Raw genomic sequence first — 22,932 nt, 5'->3', positions numbered from 1 at the left:
AGCCACGGACTCACGAGCCGCTGCTTGTCGCTCCCGCCGCCGCGACCTGGGGAAGCGAAAATGAAATTGACTTTTCCGAGAAATGATGAAAGCGGCGCTGCCCGCCAATGAGCTGCTGCGGCGAACTTCCGCACCTCCCGGCCGGGCCGCTCGCGCCCTCCCTCCGCCTCCACCTCCCGGTTGCACAAGCTTGAAACAAACACTGGGGAGGAAGGGCGGAGGGAGGAGGGCGGAGAGGGGAGGCGAGGGAGGGAGCGCGGCCGGAGGAGGGCGGGGGGTGGGGGGATTTCCAGCCGCGGCTCTTCGCAGTTTCCTCTCCTTGTTTTGCTTTCGATCTGGACTGTTCTCAGGCAAGCCGGGGAGTAACTTTTAGTTTTGCTCCTGCGATTATTCAACTGACGGGCTTTCATTTCCATTTCACACACCCTAGCAACACTTATACCTTGCGGAATTGTATTGGTAGCGTGAAAAAAGCACACTGAGAGGTAACATTTTTCAAATAATAGTTGTGACTGTGAGTGTGTTTCTCTCGAGGGCATGTTTCTGGGGACTGTGGGGGGCCGTGTGTGTATGCGTGTCCTGATGCCTTGACACGATGTTTTGCAGACGGAAAATGCCGGGGTTCATAAATATTAATACTGATTTTTGGAGGAACAGTCGGCGCAATTATGGATCATCTGATTTTAGGGGAAGCAGGTTCTGCTGCTGTTGCTGCTGCTACTGGGGCTGCTGAGGCTGCGAGGAGGAGGAGGAGGAGGTAGAGAGGGAGGAGGAGGAGGAGGTTGGTGGAGGTTTAATTTCACTTTTGGATTTGCAGATGCGGAGAGGTGGCTCCATGGACACAGACCTGCTGTGTGTGCTTCTGCGCCCCAGGTGTTGTGTGTGGGGGTGCAGGTCAGCTGGAGTCGGGCCTCATTTAAAACAAAATTGTGTGTATGTGCGTGTTTGTGTGTGCGCGTGTGTGTGTGTGTGTGTGTGCAGCCACCGCCGCCACCGGATCCGAAGGAGGGGAGCGGGTCCTTCTCGGTGCCCGCGGCGGCGCCTCTCCAGGCTGCCTCCAGCGTAAATAAGCAGGCACCGCCGCCCGCCCGGCTGCCCGCGCCCGCTCCCCGGCCGGGAAGAGCGCCTCCAGCCACGGCCAGAGGAAACTTGCTGGGGCGCCCCGCGGCGGTCCAGGGGCTCGCCTGCCTGCCGGGCTCGGGGTCGGGTCGCGGGCGTCGGGTGCCAGCGGCCGGGGCGGGAGGGCGGGCTGGGAGCCGGGCCGGGCGCCGGGCCTGGCCGACGCGCCCTGCTTCCTGGGGGCTGGGCCGCCGCCGCCGCCGCTCGGTAGGGACGCCGCGTCCTCCTTCCCGCCGGCCAGCGCCCGGTCGGGCCCTGGGGCTTCGTCATTGCACTTGTCCCAGCGCGCCAGGGGCTCGGGCGGCGCGTCCCAGGAAGGCACCGCGCCGAGGGGTCGGCCGCCCGGGCCGCGGCCTAGCGCCGTGCGCCCCCGGGTCCCCCGCAGGCGCCCCCGGCCGGCCTCGCGCGCTGGGCCTGACCCGCCTCGGCTACGGAGCGGGCGAGGTGGGGGCGGGGAGCCTCCGGGGACCGGGCGGCGCAGTGGGGGCCGGCGTCCCCTCGGGGTCCCGGGGCGCGGGCCGCGGCGGGGTGGGGACGCGAGTGCCCGCCCCATGCCCTCCGACCCGGCTCCGGGCGCCGGGTGACATTCGCCCGCTGGCCGAACGTGGTTGGTGCGAAGCCGCGGCGGCCGCCACTTCCTTTCCGCCTCGCCGGTAGGGCTCGCCCACCGAGTGGAGCCGGCCGCGGCCAATCGCGGCGCCCGCCTGCTCCCAGTGGCACGGCCTGGGGGCCGGCGCCCGCCGGGGCTGGGGAAGCCGTTCCAAGTTCCAAGGGTCGCGGCTGTAACTCGTGCCCCTCCCAGCACGCGCCGGCGTCTCCCCTTGGCCCCCGGTCTGGGTGCGTTTGCCACCCCCTCCTTGTTCCCTAAGAAGCGGGGGAGGGGAAGGAGGCGGGCAGCCTGGGCCGGGCGCCAGGGCCGTGGTCGGGCACCGGGTGAAACGCCCGGGTCAGTCTGTGTAGGCCGGACCCTTGGCGATCGGCTGCGGCTGTGATCCCGGGGACTGGCAGCCGAGGCAGCTCAGAAGAGCGAGGTGGCTTTCGCTCGTTTCTAACCCGCTACTGTCTGAAACTTGGGGACATATTGCCCGCCCCCTCCCTCTTCAACCTCCTCCCTCCGGTTGCTCCTTGTCCTTGGTTATGGAAGGAAAAAACTCAGTTGTTCTAAATGAGGAAAAGTGGTGCTGGCGTTCGTCTTCAGCCACCGGCCTCCTTATGGCTGTGACTCGGTCTGCTTTTGATGAATGGCCAGGAGGTATGGAGGATAGTTAGATTTCCTGTTGTGGATTTTCAGGAATCACCGAGACTGCTGTCAAGCCTGCAGTCATTTACTAGTTTTCATATCGGCTGCAGGTTCTCTTTGAGCAGTTCAGTTTTTGGTGCTTAAGGGCAGGTGCACAAGGGGGTCTGGGGTTAGACCAGGCGGTGGATAGTCTTGATGCCAGGCAGATGCAGTTATCCCTACCAGGCCCAGAGGATGACTCTGTGTAACTTCACCGCGCACGCAGATTCAGGATTCTCTGGTTTCCCCAACTTTCCTTTATTCTTCTTTTAGGGGGAGAAGGGGCAAAAATAGAAACCTAAAAAATCCTGGGAAAAGGAGCCTTTTCTGAGGAAACTTCAGCAGATGAAATATTTAAGACTTGAACTGGGATCTCTAGGGAGAACGTTGGAACATCTATTGATTGATGTGTCAAAGTCCGGAATTTCACTGTAATTAGTGAACGATTATAACTTGTAACTTTGTCTGTTGTGTAAGAAATTACATTTTGGTCTTTTAGATCCAAGAGTTCTTGTCTGTTACGATTTGTAACTGCTTGTTAAAATTAAACATTTACATATTTCATTCTCAGTGAGTTGTCATTTTTTTGTTAGAGAAAGTTCCAGTTATTTCAGATTTACTTACCTGTAAAAATGTCAGCATAATCAAAAGTAAGGATTTGTAGTCAAACTGGAAGCAAATTATGACAAACACATGCGTGCCATGAAGTTCTGACAGCCTTATGAACAATGGTCTCACTTTTATCCCACTTTCTGAAACACTTTATTAGGCAAATAGTGCACCAGAGCAAAAGATGTTTAAACTTACTGGAAAAATAGAAACTTTGGATGCTCCACATTTGATGTGCATCAATTTTCTCATGTTACCAACGATGTTATATTTTTATTCTTAACATCATCTTGTACAAAACTGTTGTTTTTAGAGCATTTTCACATAATATCCTTTTGATAGTGAAAAACCACTGTACTCTATCTAAATGGAGTATCTGGGTTATAGTTCCCTTATCTGCCTTATACCAAAAAGGGCTTAACACAGACAAGAGAATTTATGTACACACTCAATAAATATCCTTAGAACATCTATTATAAGCCAGACACAGTGCTAGCCTCTGTATACTCAACTGACAGCGAGAAAGACAGCGTCTTTACACTAGGTTGTGTTCTGGTTACTGAGCTGACCATTAACAACAAAAAATACATACAGTTATTACCTTTTGGGGTTAGCTGTAAGGAGGGTAATAATAATTCTTAACTATATCTCATAGTGTTGCTTTCATGAACAATTGAGATACTGTATATGAAAGAACATTGCATAAATTATAGCAGTCTACAAATGTGTAAGGCATTAACTTTCAAGATTCTATCAGATTATTCTTAGTGTAAAAGGGCCAGATAATCATGACTGGATTAGACACTATCTTTCTCATAGAATTTCCAGCAAGGAGAGATTTTACTTCTGAGCGTATATAAATAATGATAAAAGATTAAACATGGAATAACTGTTTTATGTAAAGTATTTAAAAAAATTTAACAGTGAAATCCGATATTGTCAGTGAATTTTTTCCTGTCAGAAGGAAAGTTAGATGGTATCCATGGAGACCAAATGATATGGAAATAACAGTGATTGGACCAATGTATTTTCCCTCTTTATGTCAGATAAGAAAATCTTCCCAAGCCTCTCTGTGCTTTAGTCTGAATCTTCTTCACTCTTGTGTCAGCTTCTGTCAGCTTCTGTCATTGCAGGTGTGCGCTGGGCTGATTTTAGTATTTTGCTTTTACCATCTTTTTTTTTTTTTTTTTTTTTTGAGACAGAGTCTTGCTCTGTCGCCCAGACTGGTGTACAGTGGCACAATTTCAGCTCACCGCAACCTCTGCTTCCAGGTTCAGGCAATTCCTGTGCTTCAGCTTCCCGAGTAGTTGGGACTACAGCGTGCGCAGGCGTGCACTACCATGCCTGGCTAATATTTGTATTTTTAGTAGAGATGGGGTTTCAGCATGTTGGCCAGGCTTATCTCAAACTCCTGACCTCAAGTGATCTGCCCACCTCAGCCTTCTGAAGTGCTGGGATTACAGGCGTGAGCCACCGCGCCGGCCTGCTTTACCATCTTGGCTCATGTGCATTTATTGAATGCTTACTGTGTGCCCAACACTTTATATGTGACAATGTACATGAAAGTAAATATTAACTGATAGTATATATTTATAACATATATTAAAATACATAATAAATGCAAATAAACGAAACTGCGGTGAAATGTCAGTTATTATTAGTAAAAATTACTTCTTCTTTTCATCAGTATGAGACACGATGTTCCTTTCTGCACAGGGGTAGGAGGTCAGGACCTTCCGTCTCTGCCTGCCCCGTTGGCCCCCTGTGTTTGGCCTGAGTGTAATCAGTGGTTGGTGCACGATGCCAGCTTAATGCATAGTGTGCTGAGTTGAGGAGTGGCTCTGGTGGCAGGAATGACTGATGGAAAAGTGGGTGGGGAGGTTCCATCAAACTTTAGTTTATCAACAAAGAACAAAGAATGATGAATAACATATAGGGTCCAAATTTGAACATGAAGCCGGTATTTTTTACAGAGTACCAAGGAAAACACACAAGCAGGAAACGCAGCTCACAGGTCCCCTTTGTCCCTGGGACTCCATCTGAGGCTCTTTGGATTCAGAGCAAGCAGTAGGCCTGAAGTCTTGGCATTGACCTTCAAAGATCCCCTAAAGATAATTTTCCCCCTCAGAAGCTCCATCTTATGACAAACTGTCTCTGAAACAAATTGTGTTTATTTAAGTAGACTTCATGTATTGTTTTTCTTTTATTAGAGTCAAAGTCTCACTCTGTCCACCAGGCTGGAGTGCAGTGGCTCGATCATAGCTCACTGCAGGCTCAAACTCCTGGGCACAAGTGATCCTCCTGCCTCAGTCTCTTGAGTAGCTGGGACAACAGGCATGTGCCACCCCAAAGCCCGACATACATCTTTGTGTAGAGACGGGGTCTCACTATGTTGCCCAGACTGGTCTCAAACCCTTGGCCTCAAATGATCCTCCCTCCTCAGCATCCCAAAGTGCTGGGATTATAGGCGTGAGCCACTGCACCCGGCCGTTGTGCCCATTTTTATTCCTCAGAAACACATATGACTTCCAGTCAGAACTCCTGATTGCCTTGAGAAAACTGGTATAATCAAATCTCGTTGATCTCATTATAGCCAAAGGTAGAGACCTGTGGACAGGCTGGCCAGCTCCGTGTGAGAGAAACTCACCATCACGTTAGGCTTTCTGAGGCACTGAAACTAGCCGGGACCCTCCATCAGTAACTCGAGGTCTGCTTGGGGATCCAGGGGCCCCATGCAATTATTTTAAATGAATAATTGATTTTGTTAAATGTAGTAACACATGCAATAGTTTTCTTAAATGCACACATTATGTTATTATTTCACTTGTTTATTAAATATTTGTTGACAGCCAGCTGTGTACAAGGCTCTGCGATGGAAGGTGCATGAACTCAGATGCCTAGAGTGGCCTTTTAGTTCTCCAATCACTTCCCCCTTTGGAAGTTTTCACTGTAAAATGTGACTGGATAATTCTGTCATCCTCAGGAGACAGAACCTATGTGTGTTATGAAAATGACCTGGGGAGGGGACTTTTAGAAATTACACAGGACCTTTTAGATTTGAGACTATCTATAGCCCCCTTTCCCTTCCTTCCCCTTCCTGCCTTGATAGCGAGCCTCTTATTCACCATTGGATCCCTGTTCCCCAGTCTCCCTCAGGTGTGTGGCCAGAGCAAAAATAGAAAGCCACTGAATCAAGGATCTCTTCTCAGGGCCAAATAGTTGATCTTTTCCTTGGCTCAGATGAAACCTCTTTCCACATTTTAAGGAGCACTTTGGACAGGGGCCTGTGGTCACTCTGTTGGCTCTGCCCACTTGCCGTTGCTTGCCATACAGAAATGGGACTCATGTTAAGTTTGTGATACATTGAATTTTCCTTTTTTTTTCTTTTTTTGAGAAAGAGTCTATCTTGTCTCCTGGGCTGGAGTGCAGTGGTGTGATCTCGGCTCACTGCAACCTCCGCCTCCTGGATTAAAGTGATTCTCCTGCCTCAGCCTCCCGAGTAGCTAGGATTACAGGCACATGCCACCACGCCCGGCTAATTTTTGTATTTTTAGTAGAGATGAGGTTTCGCCATGTTGGCCAGGCTGGTCTCGAACTCCTGACCTCAGGTGATCTGCCCGCCTCGGCCTCCCAAAGTATTGGGATTACAGGTGTGAGCCACTGTGCCCAGCCGAATTTTCCATTTTGAAGAGGCAAGAAGGACTTTATTTTATTTTATGTATTTGTCTCTTTGTCCAGGAAGGCCATGGAGAATTAGGCGTTTGGTTTTGTTTTGTTTCTGTTTTGGTTATAGCTCCTTTATTAGTTTAGTACTCCCTTCTGATAAGCAAGAAAGAGCGGAGTTGACCAAGAATGTCTGCAGATGAGAAGCATGTGTGTGAGGTTCTTTCTGATGATGGATTCTAAGTATTTTTATCCCAAAGGCAAGACTAATTTAGTTCAGCAAAATACCTTAATTTAGGATTTTGTGTGATAAAAGCCTGTCCTGTTTTCATTAAATGAAGATTTTTGAGAATTAACTATTTGCTGTGTAATTTTCATAAATAATTTCATTTGGGCATACTTAACACTCTGTTGCTATCTGCTGAAGGCATTTGATACTCACACACCTAATGCCATCAAAGGAGAGATGAGCATACACTTTAATTTGTTCTTATTGAGCGTACATTTTAATTGTTCTTATGAATGTCAGATTTTGGGAGGATCCAAAGAAGTACTCTGTAGACAGAATATGCTGTCCTGGCCCCCTAAGCTTAGAATCCTATCAATTTTCCTATTTCATGAGATTGACCTTTCAGATGAGGAGGAACCGCATACAGATTGCTTTATTTCAAGTAATATCTACCATGTTATTTTTGAAAGAATTCTTTTGTCCTTTTTACCCTAGATCTATTGGAGAAGATGAGAAAAATTACAGTGGTGATAAGAGAGTGTCTTAACACCTAGATATGATGGGTGTGTGGGGTGATAGGATAGGAATGGGAGGCTGGTGGAAAGTGAGAGTTGGGGGATGGGGTGATGAAAAGGAAAATAGGTGACTAGTGCCTCCTGGATTCTTGAATGGGAGAGAGTGAAGAGACAATCAGGCAGGGAGATTTTCTGTCTTTGCACAAATGTCACTGAAAGAGTTTTAGAGGCTGGAGGGGTGAGTTGAAGTTGGTTAGGCAATTAGTAATAACTCAAGGACCAGTTGAAAGACTGGAGGACCCTCCAGTGTTGACTTTGGGGTCAGATCCTTTTATCCTGGGGATGATAAAGGCTGATGGGAAAACTGCTAGGCAGCTGCTGACATTATACTGCCAGGAAACATGAAGTTGTGAGTGGTTGTCATTTGGACATGGCTGAAGTCACCTTAGGGGTACAGTTATGTTGCTGCATCATGACATTTAGGTCAACAATGGACCATATACATGACTGTGGCCCCGTAAGATTATAATATCATACTTTTACCGTACCTTTTTCTATGTTTAGATACACAAATACTTGCCATTGTGCTACAGTTGCCTACAGTCCTCAGTACAGTAACCTGCAGTGCATGTTTGCAGCCTGGAAGCCATAGGCCATACCATAAACCTGGGTGTGTAGGAGGTTACACCATCTAGGTTTGTGTAAGTACGCTCTGTGATGTTCACACAATGACAAAATTGCTTAATGGTGCATTTCGCAGAATGTATAAGTGTGCTGGTGTTGATGCATTGTTTGGGGATGGGGAGATTGATGCTCACTATGTGAGGCCCCAAACTCAATCCAAAATTGCCTTTGGAGGCAACCACGGAAATACTGTAATAGCTCTCTTAGGCCTTTCTCCCTCCGTACTGATCTTCCGTGGTACTGTTTTATTTTTAAATTCTTGAAATAATACATAATAGATGTACGTATTTTCAGGGCACATGTAATAATTTAATGCATTCATATTTGTAATTTGTAATGATAAATCAACGTAATTGTGCTATTGAGATTGTAGGAGGTAAATATGGAATCAGGGAAATAGAATGGGCTGATAATGTGTTTTCCTAAAGAACAGATGGGATTGGCCGGGTGCGGTGGCTCACGCCTGTAATCCCAGCACTTTGGGAGGCCGAGACGGGCGGATCGCCTGAGGTCAGGAGTTCAAGACCAGCCTGGCCAACATGGTGAAACCCCATCTCTACTAAAAATACAAAAATTAGCTGGGCATGGTGGTGGGCGCCTGTAGTCCCAGCTACTCGGGAGGCTGAGGCAGGAGAATCGCTTGAACCCAGGGGGTGGAGGTTGCAGTGAGCTGAGATCGCACCATTGCACTCCAGCCTGGGTGACAAGAGTGAGACTTCATCTCAAAAAAAAAAAAAAAAACAGATGGGACGAGTTAAAACTGAACTATGAATTCCATAACTGGGTAGTGTGGGTCACTGAGTTGGACACTGAGTACTCCACAGTGACTGTAGTCAGGATTCTACATTGAAATAAACTTTCTGGAATTTACCTTGGTGCTATATACTTAAAGTCTTAAAAATGTTAAGCTCTCTGTTCCAGTAATTCTGCTTCTTGGAACCTACTTACATGAAGTAACCAGAGATGGGAACAAAGATTTATGTACACGGATGTTTATTGAATTAGCTTTTGTTGTGTAAAAACTTGGAAATAAACTAAATATCCAACAATAGAGACACATTTGAATGAATTACAGCACATCCAGACAAGAGTATAGGTAGCTTATAAAGCTCGTGTTTTTGAGCAGCGTTCAGTGATGAGAAAATATTTATGATCTATGTTGATTGGGTGGGGAAAAAAGGATGTGAAATTGTGCTTCTAATTTTATTTTAAAAACATATGTGCATATTGGGGTATTTTAAAAAACCTGGAAGAAAACATATCTTTTTGATGGTGGAATTGTGGGTGTTTGGCTTTTTTTTTCCTCTTTGAAACATTTTTGTATTTTCCAAATTTAAAACAGCAAGCACAATTACCAATTACCCTTTTAACCAGAAAAATATTCTCAAGAGAGTGCTAATATGTCATCTCTGCCCTCACCTCTGGTCCACGTAAGGTTGGGAAAAACACACTGGGTGCTGCTGAGGAGGAGGCTGTGTGTGGACGGGGCCATTCTTGAGCCTTTCTGCCTCCATGTGTGGAGCAGGCTCTAGAGCCAGGGCTTTCCTGGCCAGGCTCTTGGAAGCCCTTGTCCTCAGACAGCTGTGGCTACTTGGAGACACTTAGATTGGTGGCTTTTTGGTGAGGTTGGGACATAATATTTTGTCAGTTAACTGTGAAGGGCTTGAGATATGATCTCACTTCAAAGTTAACATTCTTTATACATATGAATACTGCAGAAACACAAAACCCCTGGGTAGGAGAAAAGAGTTCCTTGTTGATATTTACAACTGGGACAACAGCCTGAGTGACATTGCTGTGTCAGGCCCCTAAACCTTGACTCTTAAGTGACACTGAAAACTAATGGAATGTACATGTGGGCTACACTTTGTTGACAGGGACAGAGCAGTTGTCCCTCTCCTGTCCCAAAAGGAGAGAGAGAGAGAAAAAAAAAAGAGGAAAAACAAACAAACAAACAAACACCTTAGCTCCCCTGACATGGGATGAAAAGGTTCCAGGGGTCTTATCCTAACCTTTTAGGATATGAGACACTTATAACCTGGGGATGTCTCCAAGGTCTGTTTTTCATGCTTTTTGAAATATACATGCCTAGGGAGATACGTCTTCCCAGCACCTTGGGAACCACTCTAGGCTGAAATTATTTGGTCCTCTTGAGGAGATTAGAGGTTTTATTATCCTTTTGGAAAAGAGCATTTAATGTACACAAATGGCTACAGATCTAATTCTCATGGTAAGTGAAGTATAAAATGTTTGTAGGGGAAGTGAGAGTGAACATTCCCTGTCTTCACATCCTATACTTTCCCTGTCTTCATGTCCTGTACATTCCCTATCTTCATATGCTATACAGTCACTATTTTCATATCCTATATGGCTCCTATATTCATATCCCATACATTCCCTACCTTCATGTCATATATGGTCCTATCTTCAGACCCTTTATGGTCCCCATCTTCATACCCTATACATTCCTTATCTTCATGTCCTAAACAGTCCCCATCTTAATATCCCATACATTCCCTATCTTCATTTCTTAACAGTCCCCATCTTCATGTCCTGTACATTCCCTATCTTCATATCTTCATATGCTATACATTCCCTATCATCATGTCCTAAATGGTCCCTGTCTTCATATCCTGTGCATTCTCTATCTTCATGTCCTATACATTCCCTATCTTCATTTCTTAACAGTCCCCATCTTCATATCCTATATAGTCCCCAACTTCATGTCCTGTACATTCCCTATCTTCATATCTTCATATCCTATACATTCCCTATCATCATATCCTAAATGTTCGCTGTCTTCATATCCTGTACATTCCCTATCTTCATGTCATAAATGGTCCCTATCTTCGTATCATATGCGTTCCCTATCTTCGTGTCCTATACATTTTTTCCCTTTATATTATATTCATTTCTGTATATCAGGAGGTGAAGGCATTTTATAGGAGTCTGGAAAGAAGCCTGAGAAGTTTTATTTTTCCCTCACACCTGCCTTTACAAGACCCTGTTGGAGAATGACAGTAGAACTTAATCAGAGTGTGACCTCTGACTTTTCACAACTGAAGACCTCAAATCTCCAATTTTTATCTGAAAAAATATTAGAATAGTTTCACTCTCTTTACGAACATGGAGACGTTTTTGGATTGCTACGGAAGTAGGATTGGGTGTGACCATTATGAGTTCAGAGGCTGAATGCCATAGCACAGCCCATCAAAAAAAAAAAATATATACATATATATACACGATATTGTCCAATACAAATATAATGTGACCCACATGTATAGTTTTAATTTTCTAGTAGCCACTTAGAAAAGTAAAAAGAGTAGGTAAAATTAATTGTAATAATATATCTCATTTAACTAATTTTATCTAAAATATTTCAGTATGTCGTTAATGTAAAAATACTAATGAGATACTTTGTATCCGTTTTTCATGCTGAGTATTTAAAATCCAATGTGTCCTTTACACCTATAGCACGTCTTAATTCAGCCCAGACACATTCCAAGTGGACAGTAGACCCATGTGGCTGGTGGCTACCATCTTGGTTGGTGCAGCATAAGGAAATGAATCAAGGTGTGAAGAGAATACAGGGGAAAGTTGTAGTACAGTCCTGAAAGGACTGAAGGAAAGTAGAGTTGGAGTGGTTGTTTTGGTCATAACTGTATGAATCTCCTTGTGCCTCTCCCCACAAACCATACCTGATCTCTTCAGCCTAAAACAATGAAATGCTCTGAATTTCTATAGAAGCAGCATACTCTACGTCCCATTCCTAGGGTAGTTAGCTATCTGCATCTTGATGAGATGAATGTTTTCTAGACTCTTGAACTGTTATGAAAATCTTAGATTATTTGGATTTTTCCATTTGTATCATCTATGTGGTAAGTTATTTGAGAGCCAGGATCCAGTCCGATTTATTTGCATTCCTCACCGGTGTTTGACGCCTTTAAGACCTAGATAAATATTAGTTTATTTGATTTTCAGCTGTAAAGCAAAGGTTAGCTTGAAAGGCTGAATTCCAGCTCAGGAAGGATGGCACAGATCTAGTTTGTAGAAACCTAATGGTATATGAATTGAACACATAAACATTAGGATTTGTCACTTTGCATTAGGATTTGTTACTTTGTATTAGGGGTTCCACACCCAGAAGGTGAAAAATTGTTTGGTTTTTCTCCTTTGTATCCAGACCTTTACAAAATCTTATCAGTTCATTCTTTTGATGTTTAAGTTCCAATGAGGATCCTAATACCTTCTTGTAGGGATAAATAAGCTATATTTGGTGATGAACCGGAGATAAACATTTGAAAGCTGCTACTTTTTCCATGGGTTCTTTGTTAACAATAACTTTGTTATTAACAAACACAGCCCATAACATCTAGGCAATGAAATTCTTTTGAAATCAAGTATAGTATTTTACAGTTGCCTTCATTTGTTCTCTTTGACTGTAATTGTTGGGTTGAAGCAACAGACTTATCCAGAGAGCCAAGGCAATTTATTTTTACTGAAGACTACCTAAGAACTGCTTAGGTAGCTTTTCTCTGCAAGATTAAATGCGACCTTCATGGAATCATGTTAGCAGGGCCAGCAGCTAGAAAAATAAAGATTAAACCAAACCTTCAGCAGCGAAATTCCCAGCTGCTCAGTGGCTCAGAGCTTTCCTGATTGCTTTCTTCCAATGAAAACACTGTAGATTAGTTTTAAGTGAATTCTAGTAGGTTTGGGGATTTGCAACTGACAGAAGAACAGCAAAGTGTAATCTCACTTTAAAATAATAGTCCTGAAGGTAAATCTTTATTGGCTCTTTCTTGGGATGCTTGGGATTTTTGTTCATATGGGAAAACTTAACTCATACACACTGTTTAGCTGACCTTTGAAGGTAAGGCCCTAGAAGGCAGACGGAGGCCGGATGCCTGGGGATGTGGGGCAGGACTGCTGCTTCTCTTTCTTCTCTCCATTGTAGGGGGGGTGGAAACTTAGGGAGCCTGCGAGGAAGGCCCCTGTAGGGAATGTAGATGGCCTGTTTTTTCCACTTTTGGGTGTGGTCATCCTGATGATTGGTGAAGTCAGGGTGAATTGAAAATGTTACAGGAGAGGATTTACTTAACTTACAGGTGCTTTTAATGCATTGTGATTTTTTTTTTTTCTTGAAAGTTGTCGCAGTTTGGGAGATGGGGGTTGGGGGTGGGTAGGAGAGTGCTCAGCTGAAACCGTTGACTATTTTGATCATTCATCCATTCAGTCATTTATTTATCAGGTGTTTATTCAGTGCTAATGATATGTAGAGGGAGGTATAAAACGAAAGAAAAGTAATCATCTAGGATTTGAGGTAGCTGGGTAGGTAGATGGTCTGCATTCCTTAGAGTTAGGAGCTTAATACATCCAGATAGAGAAAACACAATTAGGCAAGTAAGATGACAGTTCCAGAAACGATTTTACTTATCTGTGAATCCCTTTTAGAGTTCTTCCATGGGCCCTGTGGGGTTGTTTCAGATTGTAGGGGAAGCCACAGTGCTAATGTGACAGATCTTTTTGCCAAGTGTATACATTTTATTTTTTTTTAAAAAAACAGACTCTTAATAGATTGTAAAATAGGCATAGAACAACGTATTGTTTTGTTCTTTCTGTTTTTCCACAATTCTCCCACATTTAGTTTGGAACGTGGAACTATGGTCTGGTGTCTTTTGTCATTAAGGAAAACTGATGGGGTTAAATCCTGATAATTATCTCCCCTCTCTACTTCCCCTTCCCTTGTGGGGAGACACTGTAACCAGCAGAGCTGCAGAATCAGTACTCCTGCCCCCCACGGTAAAGTGAAGGAAGCTGATGAAAGATATCCAGGAACTCTTGGCACTATTTTTGAAATTTTTATGTGGATTTGAAATAATTTCAAAATAAAAAGGTTTTTTTAAGGCTTCCCATTAGTGCTCTAGAGTTACTGTTGCTTATTTAAAATAACAGCCTAATAGAGTATATTTGTAAGTTCCTTTGTTTGCTTCCCCACATCCATCTAAAAGGGATTTTATGTAGCTCTTTTTCTATGTAGGTCCTACTTTAGATATCATTTAGTACCCTCTCCTCACGGGGCTTGCGAAGACATTGCTTTCAAGGGGAAACTGGCCCTTACTTCATTTTGAAAATGCCTCCTTTTCTTTCTTCACGTGTGTGTGTGTGTGTGTGTGTGTGTGCGTGCATGCGTGTGTGTGTTTGGCCATAGTGAATACTTGAAGTTGCCTGAAATTAAGGAATAATTATCATCCATAAAAGCACTGAAGGAAACAGTGGCAACAAGTAGGGAATTCATAAATGCATGTTGAAGCATTCTTTTTTAAACTGTGGTAAAATTTACATAACAAAATTTACCATTATAATCATCTTAAAGTGTATAATTTGGTGACGTTAATTACATTCACAAGGTTGCCTAACCATCACCACCATCCATTTCCAGAACTTTTTCAGTATCTGGATCAGAATCTCTATACCCATTAAACAATACCTCTGCTTCCTGCAGCCTCTGGCAGCCAGCATTCCATTTTCGGTCTGTGAATCTGACCACTCGAGGTGTCTCATGTAAGTGGAATCATGCAGTCTTTGTCTTTTTGTGTCTGGCTTATTTTGCTTAGCAGAATGTTTTCCAGGTCCATCCATGTTGTAGCATGCATCAGAGCTTCATTCCTCTGTAAGACTGAGTAATATTCCTACATTGTGTTAGTCCATTCATCTGTTGATAGACACTGGGATTCTTATTAATTTGGCTGTTGTGAATAAGGCTGCTGTGATCATTGGTATAAAAGTATCTGTTTGAGTCCCTGCTTTCAATTATTTCAATTCTGTAGAATGGCTGGGTCATACGGTAATCCTATGTTTAACATTTGAAGAACCACCAAATTGTTTTCCATAGCTGTACCATTTTGCATCCCCATCAGCAATGCACACTGGTTCCAGCTTCTCCCCACCTTTTACCAATGTTTGTTATTATTATATTTTTTCTTTGATAGGCCCACCCTAATAGGTATGAAGTGGTAGCTCATGATGGTTTTGATTTGCATTTCCCCGGTAATTAATGATGCTGAGCAACTTTTCATGTGCTCCTCGCCATTTGTATATCTTTGTAGGAGGAATGTCTGTTCAAGGGCTTTCTTCATTTTTGATTTTGTTGTTGTTGTTGAGCTGTAAGTTCGAGTCATTCCTTTTGTGGTTTTGAAAATGACACACTGGTAAGTCTGAAAAACTAAGCTTCTCCCCATTACAGTATATGTAGCATGTGGCAAAAAGTTCTGTTTTAGAATTTTGAGATGCTGTAAAGCTGATGAAGCACACTTCGAGGAATTAACTTATGCTGGAGTGAAGTAAATCAGAGCGCATGGGTAAGCAAGAATCAGATAGAATCTTGCACCATGCTGGAATTTGGAGTTTCTGTAGCAGCAATTGCCTGCCCCTTCCCTTCATTTTTTCAGCGGGAGAAAATCAAGTAACCTGCTCAGTGTATTGTGGCCAGGTTAAGTACTTAGTATGTTTTGTTGAACTGTGCAGTAAATAATTATTTTTTTTTCTGTTGTATTTTGAATCCAGAAATGTCTTGTGAGAGGAGAAATAGCAGTGCTTGAATATGGTAGTGAATTTATCGTCACGGCTGCCCTCTCTGCTTGGGACTCATGAAAAAAGCCTTAGGGTTCTTCACTTCTGTGGTACTTCAGGATAAAGATTAGTAAAAACAGCCTCAGAGTAACATTTGGGGGCTTAAGAATTCAAATATAATCCATTCAATAATGGTTCAATAGTATTACTGAGTGGATGAAAAAAAAATATTGCCATAATAACAGATCTGTTAAGTAAAATGAATAAAAGCATTTGTGTATTTATTGTGAATTGTTGACAGCATGAGAAGCCATTCATTTGTTCTTACAACAGCCATAGTAGATAAAGAAATTCAGTGAAATATCACAACTGTATGGAAGCAAATTCATTGTTGGTTTAGTTTTATGTCCTGCAGAAATTTTTCATTTTGCTCAATCCTTTTGAAAAGTTGAACTTTATTGAATAATATAGCCTGGCAAGGTCATGTGTGAATTATAACTGAGTTGTAAATAACTGGAAGAAGATGCATAATATATGTGTTGTGAAGCAGAGTGGTAAGAGGAGTTGCAAAAATTTTTATTCTCTTTAGGCTTGGGGCAAAGATTTTAAAAATCCTTAACATTAGTTTTAAGTACTGTGAAAACAAACATGATAATGATGAAATTAAATTGAAGACTCTCTTCTGCAAACAAATATCTTAAATAAAACCCTCAGAGGAAGTCATTCCTTCAGCAGACAATTTTGGATCCATGCTCTCAAAGAGCTTATCATTTGGTTAGAGAGACAAGCAGGTAAATAACCATTCCTGGTCATGAAAAGCATGAAAGATGGGCTTCATGGAAGCACAGCAAGCCAAAGGCTAAGGGAGAGAAGAGGAAGAAGCGGTATCTTCTTTTTATTCTTTTTAATTTACTGGAGCTACCCATCATGAACTAAGAGTTATCTCTTTGACCAGAGAAACTGGGGCGTGCCTCACCACTGACTTCTGACTGGCCGGAAGGAGGGAGGCAATGTCATCTGGTGGCCAGTGGGTGAGCAGGGCATTTTTGGTTGAAAGAACAGCAAGAGCAAAGCCATGAAGGATTGACAGTTTCTTCCGCTCCTGGTGCATGGACCACTCTCCAGGGTGGCTGGAACAAACAGATGAAGGAGGGAGTGTCAAAGCCAGTTCCTGGTGGCCACAAATATCTCACTCAGTGCATGTGTTCCTGTTTCCCAGTAAGGAAGGGTTTTGTTCTGAGGATACAGCCAGCTTTTTTCTTTTTTTTTGGAAGGTTATTGAGGATTTGGAACATTTTCCCCTGTGCATTTCAGAAAATGATAGCTAATGACTGTTAGCAGCAGGGCGTGTCGCAGCTGTGCACCTGCAGCGTTGGAGAGGAGCTCTGAGGCGTGTGCATTTGTAGTCTGTGGTCCATTGCAGGAAGGACTGGGTTGTGCCTTTGATAATAGCCAGGCCTGTCTTTGAGGCGCTTTTATATAAGTTTCTAAGAGGAAATGATGAATAGGTACAAAAATATTTTTTGTACTCTCTTTTGTTTGTTTTGAATCGGTTTGTAAAGAGAGTGATTATGAATAAGTTTATAATCCTCAAGTGAGGAGGAATTAAAGACAGTTGGCTCAAATTCAGGTAAGAAATCCAAGTTAGAGAATCAAAGATAATGGCAAGAACCCCCAGAAACAATGCCTTCATAGGGCAGAAGTTAGGACAGGGCTTCCTATCCGCCCAGAGTGTCCCCAGGTCCTCCGAGTGACACCACGCCAGGCCACGGAAGGGCTGGGCGAACATCTCAGGTGCAAACCTTAGCCAGCGGGACTCAGGAACTGGAGGGAGCCCCGGAGCTGGCCGTGCCATATTGAGGCTTCTTCCCTGCATTGGGACCACATGGATGATCCAGGAAAATTCCCCTCTGTCAAGGTCAACAGACAACCTTTAAATCACTTGCCTCCTTAATTCCCATTTGTCACATAACACAGTCTATTCACAGGTCGCAGAGGCTAGCGTGTGGGATACTTGGAAGGCATTATTCCACCTGTATCATGTTTTCACCAAACCACCTCACACTCTTCATCCCACGCAGCTACAGGGTGATTGGGGAGATGTGGCCATCAGGTGCAAAGGCCCTCACAGCTGGGGTGACTGGCTGTCGTGATGGCATTGATTGGATGTTTGCCGGACTCTTCACTTCCCTGGGGGGATAAATTGGAAGGTGTTATTCAAAGGCCTAGATATTCCTGTGGTTTATTTCAGTATTTCACCGTCTCCACTCTATTATCAGTAACTGCCTTTTTTGAACCGGTTGTATGTTGTCGAGGGCCGAGCCACATGACTCGCGTAGACTCGGTACCCTCAGTACGTGTTGGCTGAATTCAGTTGCAGTGATTGACTTGGTCCTCCAATTGTTATTTGCTGTCCAGACACAGAGACGCCTGCACGACATTGGTGCCCCTGGGCTCAGGCACCCCGTTTCCCCGGGGGGGAAGGCGGACCGGGCAGCAGGAGGAAAGCCCGTCAGCCGGGTGTGTGCCCTGGCTGGACTGAGGGGTTTCCTCCGCTCAGTCGGCAGGGACCCTCGCTAAGGTGCAAGGACACGTGGCTGACTCCGAACTAGCAGCTTCGGGGAAACCTTCCAGCAGTTTCTCCACCGCCGCTCTCACGTTGCCTGTGGCGCAGCTTCTTTGTATCAACAATGGCTCAAACATGCGGTCGTCACCCCTCTCTTGCCCTTGTCATTGTTCTTCCTTTTGTTGGGAATGTTCTTTCTTCCCTTCCACCTGAGGATCCCTCGGCTTCCAGGCCCAGTTCAGATGCCCCCTCTTCTAGGAAGCCTTCCAGAGTCCTCCCTTTCTTCTCGGTTTTTACATAAAATATTAAAAGTCTCCCATAGGCCTTTGAAAAAATTCATCTATTTGAAGTGCAGAGTCACGTTTTTGTGAGGCGAATGAACTAATGGGGGTGAGTCTGATGCAGAGAGGGAACTCAAACCAAATGTGTCCGACGCCCGTGATCAGTGTGATCAGTGATGGTGGGTGCACGCCCGCAGGGCAGGTGCCCACTCCAGTGTGCTGTTCCCCAGCAGGCTTCGAGTCTCACCTCCAGGACACCACGTCTTGCTTGAAAGCTTGCTTTAATACTGACGTGCCTGCCTTCATCTTTGCAGGGTAAGTCCTTTGAGGCCAGAGATCATGTCTTCATCATCTTTGTATATGCCACAGAGCTTTAGATAATGCTTGGCACACAGCGATTTTCATGTGGTTGGCTCAGGGTAAGGTTTTTGGAATGAAAAGTTGAACCAACATGATTCAAAAGTGTATTAACATCCTTAGCTGGATTCACCCGGAAAATGGCATGTAAATAGTAAAATTTTTTTTTAGGTTGCATGCTTTTTGTAGTCATTTTGTTTCGTTTGCTTATCATTTGTTCATAAGTTTATCCATCACAACGTATAGTTAATATCATCTGCCTTATCCTCCTCAGCCCTTGCCCTCAGTGAGTTTTCCAGGAGGGATCCATCCACTTTCTTATCACTGAGTGATTGATAACTACATGTCATTATGTGCAAGTTACTGTGCTCGATATTTTGGGATGAGTGAGATGGGACTTCTCCTCACAGGACTTTATACAGAGATAAGCCTGTTGCCAAGTACCTGAAGCTGTAAGTTTTGGTTGCATCAGAAGCTGGAAGGAGGCTGAGTGCGGTGGCTCATGCCTGTAATCCCAGCTCTTTGGGAGGCTGAGATGGGAGGATCACTTGTGGCCAGGAGTTTGAGACCAGCCTGGGCAACATGGGGAGACTCCTTTCTCTACCAAAAAAAAAAAAAAAAAAAAAAAGAAGAAGGAAGGGAGGGGGAGGGGAGGAAGAGGGGAGGGGGGAGGGGAGGGAGAGGGAAGAGGGAAGGGAGGGGGAGGGGAGGAAGAAAAAAGGAATCAGTGGGATAAGAGGTTAGAAGAAGAAGAAGGTAGAGGGAATCAGTGGGATAAGGGGTTAGAAGAAGAAGAAGGTAGAGGGAATCAGTGGGATAAGGGGTTAGAAGAAGAAGAAGGTAGAGGGAATCAGTGGGATAAGGGGTTAGAAGAAGAAGGTAGAGGGAATCAGTGGGATAAGGAGTTAGAAGAAGAAGGTAGAGGGAATCAGTGGGATAAGGGGTTAGAAGAAGAAGAAGGTAGAGGGAATCAGTGGGATAAGGAGTTAGAAGAAGAAGAAGGTAGAGGGAATCAGTGGGATAAGGGGTTAGAAGAAGAAGAAGGTAGAGGGAATCAGTGGGATAAGGGGTTAGAAGAAGAAGGTAGAGGGAATCAGTGGGATAAGGGGTTAGAAGAAGAAGAAGGTAGAGGGAATCAGTGGGATAAGGGGTTAGAAGAAGAAGGTAGAGGGAATCAGTGGGATAAGGGGTTAGAAGAAGAAGAAGGTAGAGGGAATCAGTGGGATAAGGGGTTAGAAGAAGAAGAAGGTAGAGGGAATCAGTGGGATAAGGGGTTAGAAGAAGAAGGTAGAGGGAATCAGTGGGATAAGGGGTTAGAAGAAGAAGAAGGTAGAGGGAATCAGTGGGATAAGGGGTTAGAAGAAGAAGGTAGAGGGAATCAGTGGGATAAGGGGTTAGAAGAAGAAGAAGGTAGAGGGAATCAGTGGGATAAGGGGTTAGAAGAAGAAGAAGGTAGAGGGAATCAGTGGGATAAGGGGTTAGAAGAAGAAGGTAGAGGGAATCAGTGGGATAAGGGGTTAGAAGAAGAAGAAGGTAGAGGGAATCAGTGGGATAAGGGGTTAGAAGAAGAAGGTAGAGGGAATCAGTGGGATAAGGGGTTAGAAGAAGAAGAAGGTAGAGGGAATCAGTGGGATAAGGGGTTAGAAGAAGAAGAAGGTAGAGGGAATCAGTGGGATAAGGGGTTAGAAGAAGAAGAAGGTAGAGGGAATCAGTGGGATAAGGGGTTAGAAGAAGAAGAAGGTAGAGGGAATCAGTGGGATAAGGGGTTAGAAGAAGAAGAAGGTAGAGGGAATCAGTGGGATAAGGGGTTAGAAAGGTGGGATGGGGATGATCATGGTGGCCAGGAGTCCAGATTTTATTCAATGAGCGTTATGGAACCGTGGAAGGATTTTCTGCAAGGTCAGGAGCCATTTGGGGAGATTAATCTGGCCAAGAATGTGCAGGGTGGAGAATATGCTTCTATTACAGCAGGTGGACCCTGGACATCGTCTTGCTCCTTGTGGAACACTGACTTAGTCACTGCAGTTAGGTGGAGCACGGGCCCTACTGTGTGAAATTTCTTTGGGGAAGTCTTAGGGGAGACCAAGGAAATCTCACCTCATACTTTTCCTCCTAACATAAACTATCCTTTATCTATTTCTTCTCACGGTAGCTCTGCTAAGTTGCTATTAAGATCTCTGTTTAGTGACGAGGAAACTGTGGCTTGGAGAAGTTAAAGGTTGTGAGTGGTGAGGTTCCAATTCAGGTGTGCTTGACGCCAAATCTGAGCTCCCACTACCATATTATGCTTTAACAAGGAGAGGGAAAGAAAAGAAATCATTGTGGTCCTGGGAGGGGTTGGCAGAGAGGGGAAATACTGACCATCCAATGGATGCCAGATCCGACCCTCCAACCTCTGGTTACCATTCAGAAACTGGTGAGAGGCAGTAGGTATCTTCCAAAAATATTTGAAGACAGTTCTGCAGCTTGCAGAGGAGACATGGATTCTTGCTTCGGAGGTATTCCTGTACTTAGAGTGGTAGCAATTTTGGCTCTTTTTCCAGTTGGAATTCATTGGTAATTGGGATGGTTTATCCTAGGAATAGAATCAAACTAGCGGAAACTGTAGTGCATAAGTTTATAGTTTGTGTGCTGGAGCTTGACCAGATTTGAACATAAAGATTTAAATTGGATGTCTTCATAATAATTAATAATAATAATAACACCAAGAATAGCTGGTAACCTTTATGGAGAGCTCTCCGGCAGAGGGGACAGCTTAAAGGAAATCCTCAAAGGAAAAGTGGCAGCAAGAAGCAGACCCTGAGGGCCAGCCTGTGGATGTGGAGTGTGGGAGGAAATCATTTATTCTCATCCAGGGGAAAAAATAGTGCCCTTCAAGTCAACCTTTCAGAACAAGTTATTTTCAGGCAACTGGTTTTTGGGAAGGCGTTGGTTTTCAAGGTGGTCTGCTAGTGATGTGATTGAAATCAGAAAGCAGCAATTTTGTTGCTCTATGCAAATAGATTTTCTTAGGTTCCAGTTGCAGTATGCTGGCTCTTTGAATTTCTGTTATTTGACTTTTCACAAATACTGACCACACTGACATCTCCTCTCTCTTGTCCCCTTGTCTTTTCTGTGTTCCTGAAGGGGCAAAACACACCTTTTGAGGTCTGTGGAGCTCAAAAATGAAGTCAAAGGTGACTGGGTGACACAAACAGCTCAGGTAATTCAGGTCCTGCCGTTTCTGCCACGCTTCTCCTCCTCAAGCCAGCATGACTCAGTTATCCACTTTGATGTCTACCCTTTTCCCACGTGCCTCCTCTTACTGAACTTGTTCTCTATACTGTTACCTCTCCAGTGTCTGCACCAGAGGACTGAGAGGTCTTTTCCGGCTTGCATACTGCAGGCTGACACAGTCTTAAAGGAACTCCCCGCTGCACTCCGAGGAGGAGGAGCTGTGCCTTCTCGAGGTCACGTTACTTCTGTACTGCAAAGGCAGTGCTCAGAGGACGTGCTGATTAAGGGAAATATAGGATCACTTCTTTTCCCATTTTCCATATGGAAAGAAGCTTTGAAAATGCAGTATGTGCTCGAGTCCATATGCTTCGAAATCTGTGCATGATTCTTGCTTTGCTGAATTGCAGAGGCTGATGCCACCTAGATGCTGCGACCCAGGGCCAAACACACCTAAGGGTCCCAGCATGAGTTTAAATTTATAAAATACTTTTAAAAGTCAGTCTACCCTTTTAGGTCTTAATGGCCTTGCATAAATTTTTCTAGAAAATGCTCTTTTAAAAAAATGATGGAGTAAAAAATACTCTTAGATTTTCATAATTTAAATGTATCTGAAAGGTAATTTATCTGCAATTCACAGTTTTCTCATGTCATCTGTTTTTTACAGAAAAGATTATTACATGTGTATCTGCATCAAATTTAATGATCATTGTAGATTTTTTTTTTAAATTTTAAGATAGCATGTTTCACACATGATTAGATTACTTGGGAAGCATTCCCAGAAGTGACATGGCTGGATCCAAGGGTGTGTTTTTAAAATTTTTAATACCTTGGCCAAGCTGCTG

The 22,932-nt window shown here is 44.2% G+C and overlaps 1 protein-coding gene across 26 annotated transcripts in view; it reads left to right on the top strand.

The window, feature by feature from the left end:
• The first annotated feature begins 244 nt into the window (after positions 1 to 244).
• IRF2 (interferon regulatory factor 2) overlaps positions 245 to 22,932 on the top strand; it is an 89,245-nt gene continuing 66,557 nt past the window's right edge. For 5 of the 26 annotated variants that reach the window (XM_054484789.2, XM_063664327.1, XM_063664333.1 and 2 more), the window contains exons 1-2: positions 297 to 485; positions 22,001 to 22,076. The gene's annotated coding sequence lies outside the window, so the exon portion shown is untranslated. Of the gene's footprint in view, positions 486 to 792; positions 874 to 18,747; positions 18,833 to 22,000; positions 22,077 to 22,932 lie in introns of those variants that run through there. The other 21 variants (XM_063664336.1, XM_063664334.1, XM_063664338.1 and 18 more) reach the window with 15 other exon arrangements.

Source organism: Pongo pygmaeus, chromosome 3 (assembly GCF_028885625.2).
Source record: "Pongo pygmaeus isolate AG05252 chromosome 3, NHGRI_mPonPyg2-v2.0_pri, whole genome shotgun sequence".
NCBI lineage: Eukaryota > Metazoa > Chordata > Mammalia > Primates > Hominidae > Pongo > Pongo pygmaeus.
This window is presented reverse-complemented; position numbering and strand designations above follow the sequence as displayed.